Genomic DNA, 4116 nt, shown 5'->3' on the forward strand with positions numbered 1-4116 from the left:
TATGCAGTCACAGACCTACCACACCAATTCAGTACCGGGTTATGCAGTCACAGACCTACCCCACCAATTCAGTACCCGGGTTATACAGTCACAGACCTACCACACCATTTCAGTACCGGGATATACAGTCACAGACCTACCACACCATTTCAGTACACTGGTTATGCAGTCACAGACATACCCCACCAATTCAGTACCCGGGTTATACAGTCACAGACATACCACACCAATTCAGTACCGGGATATACAGTCACAGACCTACCCCACCAATTCAGTACCGGGTTATACAGTCACAGACCATCCCCCTCCTTCTCTGGGTGAACATTTCCCTGGCCCAGGCTGCCCTCCTCCTGCAGCCGCCCAGACCGTGATCCTTTACCGGCTCTGGGTGACCCTGGGAGGAAGGGGATGGAGGGTCCAGGCCCGGACTGACCGATGTCGCCCTCGGTCTCTCACCTCAGCTCATTCCGGTGAGATCCGCCTCGGGACAGGCCGGATCTGGACTGGCGGACATTCCCTCCCGAGCGCTGGGGAATGGCTAGAACGGAGTCCTCCAGACCGCGGGGAGGCGCTGACGTGGCTGAACTGAGTCCTCCAGACCGCGGGGAGGCGCTGACGTGGCTGAACTGAGTCCTCCAGACCGCGGCGAGGCGCTGCCGTGTCTGAACTGAGTCCTCCAGACCGCGGGGAGGCGCTGCCGTGGTTGAACTGAGTCCTCCAGACCGCGGCGAGGCGCTGCCGTGGCTGAACTGAGTCCTCCAGACCGCAGGGAGGCGCTGCCCTGGCTGAACTGAGACCTCCAGACCGCGGCGAGGCGCTGCCGTCTCTGAACTGAGTCCTCCAGACCGCGGGGAGGCGCTGACGTGGGTGAACTGAGACCTCCAGACCGCGGCGAGGCGCTGCCTGTCGGAACTTAGTCCTCCAGATCGTGCGGAGGCGCTGCCGTGGCTGAACTGAGTCCTCCTTTCCGGGGGGAGACTCTGCCGTGGGTGTAGCGAGACCTCCAGACCGTGCGGAGGCGCAGCCGTGGCTGAGCGAGTCCTCCTCCCGGTCAAGGGGCTGCCGTGGTTAGAACGAGTCTTCCAACTCGCGCGGTGACGCCGTCAGGAGCAGGGGTGCATCCTGCAGACCACGTGAACGCGTGTCTGTGCGTTGAATGAGGCCTCCACACCATGGAGCGGCGCTGAGGTTGGAGGAGTAAGTCCTCCAAGACCGCGTGTGGGCGCTGCTGTGTGAACTATGTCCTCTCGACAGTGGGAAAGCGGGGCTGTGTGTGTGGTGAGGTCCACCACATGATAAAGTGGAGGATATCTCATGGAAGGGGGAGTCGGCCAGATCGCTGCGATCGTGTTCTGACAGCACACTCTCAACCCTGATCTCCACCATCTGCAGGCCTCACTGTCCCCTAGATCGCTGGGAGGCCCTGCTTTGCTCGAAGTGGGTCTTCCAGAGCGCGGGGCAGCGCTGCTGTGTGGAGCCAGTCCTCCAGACCGCGCGGTGGCGCTGTAGGGAGGACCAACGAGTCCTTCAGATGGCGTGGCAGCTCTGCTGGGATATAGGGGTAACCCTCCAGACCACGGGAGGGCGCCTCTATGCAAAGATTGCCCTCTACCCCCATCATTGCCTTCAATATCCCTTGGGAGCCCTGCTGTACGTGGAGTGTGTCTTCCAGACCGCGGGGCGTCGCTGTTGTATAAAAGTCGAACAATTTCAGCAATTTTCAAGATTGATACTTGGGAAAGAGTGAATTTGCTGATTTAATGTTGTGGAATATGAAATGTTCTATTTTTGCTGCACAGTTATATTTCCTCCAGTTAATGATGCGTTTGGGTCATATTGTTGGAAGCCAAGTTTGTTTATAGATAACTGTGAGAGTCTGCTTTAGTATTGCACCCTGAGGCCAGGCTATTTATTATTTTGAAGTTAGCCTTAAGCTGTTTGTTGTAATAAGTTATTATGGACATTGCTACAATACCAATAGCCCACTCCAAAAGCTAGTACTTCCAAATAAACCTGCTGGACTATAATCTGGTAGAATCATAGAATCCCTACAAGGTGGAAACAGGCCATTTGGCCCAACAAGTTCATGCCGACCCTCTGAAGAGTAACCCATCCAGATCCTTTCCCCTACTCCTTCTCGACATTTCTCCTGACTAATACAGCTATCCTATGCATCCCTGAACACTATGGGCAAATTATTAAATATTAAATATTTAATATTAAATATTAAACATGTTTTTAATATCATTGTGATTTTTCTCCTGAATTGAACAGCTCAATGAGCAAAAAAATTAATCTTTCTTTTGTGAAGGCTCCAGGATGATCTAGAGAGTTGGCAATTGTTGTTATGATCCCAGCTGATGGTAACACTGGACAAGTCAGATATCAAAGTGAGGCCTGGCTTGATAGATTATGGTAGTAACAGCTCATTTATTTCTCAACATGGTTCCTTAAACTGGTCTTTCATAGCCTTCTGCTTCTGAGCTGACATGAAGCCACTAATGATTTATTTTCTTCTTTCTGGCCCATTTTGGAGACTGCTAAACTACATTTTACAGACTCTTCATCTCAGTGATCTGCCTCACTCTGAAATAAATCTGCACACACACCCCTTCTGAACGATTCTCTCTTTCTACAAGAACTGGTCTCAGTCTCTGCCTCCTGGTGTACAGAACACCTTATTGCTACATCACAGCCTGATTTTTAAAAAAAACATTTTTCCAACTTATGTTTCTAAGGCATGGAATTATTTTCTTCAGGGATTTTACAAACCTTGTTCAAATGCAACTAAGTAAAATTTCCAGACATCCTAACCCACTGAAAACTGAGGATCAGTAAAGGACTACATACCTGAAAATGTTAACCCTGTTCTTCCTGTACAGAGAAAGTAAGATCCAGTGGGTTTTTCCAGCACTTTCTGATTTTGTTTCAGATTTCCAGCATCTGCAGTTCTTTGTTTTATATTAGTTGATTGCAATTTACCTGGGCTAGATGCATTTTCATCCCCTGAATCTGGTCAGTCTCCAATGAAGTATTTTTACTGTAATTGCTCCCTTTTTTTCCCCACAGATAACATACACTATTAACAACACTATGATCACTATCCCCTAAATCTTGCCCCAACTGACACCTGACCCATCAAATCGTGATTAAGTAAGGTCTCCTGAAAAGTTCATAAAATCTTTCCAAGTATTCTTTTTTTAAACTGTTACTATCCCAATTTTTATTAGCATAATTGAAGCTCCAGAGTTTAACTGCTCAATATATAATACACCTTTCTATAATTTGCTTTTTCCCACTATTTGGTACTCCAAAAATATATCAATGAGTAAACTGTGACCACTATTGTTTCTGAATTCTACCAAATAGATTCCAACCTTGGCTCCACCAGGACATTCCCCTCTCTCACGCTTCCTCTCGACATGTTGATATAGCAAGTCATTAAGTGATTGAGGATAATGCATTAATTGACCAGGTAGTTGTCAAGAGGGAACAGGTGGGATTGGGGTTGTGTGTGTAGAAGGAGCTGCAAGACTGAGGAGTTAATAAATCTTAGCCACAAAAGAACGAGTCTTGGTTTCATTTGCACTGACGGTCTTGGATCCAAGTTGACACCACCAATATCATAATATTCTCCTTTATCCTGTCACCCCACTGCTTCATTCCCCTCAGTCAGAGATGTTTAAGGTTTGGCTACTTCATAGACTCTTGTTGTAGCTTCTCTTGAAGGGGACTGTTCGGATATCGTGAAAGGTGCAGATTAAGGTGAGAAGAAACTACGCCCTGGATTTTCCATTTGCAAGACAGTCAGGACTCCAATGTGGAGAAGATTAAACCCAAAGCCTACCTTCTGAGAAACTCTTAAATTACCCTATATTTGCTCACACACAGCCAACTACAACTACCCCAGACCCTTACCTAACAACATAGACATAGTGGTACAGATTGGGAGACATTTTGGAAATGTCTTTGGAAGTAACAGGGTTGTTTTCAAGGAGAAAGTGAGGTCTGCAGACGCTGGAGATCAAAGCTGAAACTTTATTGCTGGAACAGCACAGCACAGCAGGTCAGGCAGCATCCAGGGAACAGGAGAATCGACGTTTCGGGCATAAGCCC

At 48.2% G+C, this 4116-nt stretch overlaps 1 protein-coding gene across 1 annotated transcript in view; it reads right to left on the reverse strand.

Annotated features, from left to right (window-relative positions):
* Positions 1 to 543, reverse strand: part of LOC122551458 (islet cell autoantigen 1-like protein) — a 103212-nt gene extending 102669 nt beyond the window's left edge. The window contains exon 1 of the mRNA XM_043693391.1: positions 457 to 543. The gene's annotated coding sequence lies outside the window, so the exon portion shown is untranslated. The remainder of the gene's footprint in view (positions 1 to 456) is intronic.
* Between the last annotated feature and the right edge of the window lie 3573 nt (positions 544 to 4116).

Source organism: Chiloscyllium plagiosum, chromosome 7, assembly GCF_004010195.1.
Source record: "Chiloscyllium plagiosum isolate BGI_BamShark_2017 chromosome 7, ASM401019v2, whole genome shotgun sequence".
In the NCBI taxonomy this organism is placed as follows: Eukaryota; Metazoa; Chordata; class Chondrichthyes; order Orectolobiformes; family Hemiscylliidae; genus Chiloscyllium; species Chiloscyllium plagiosum.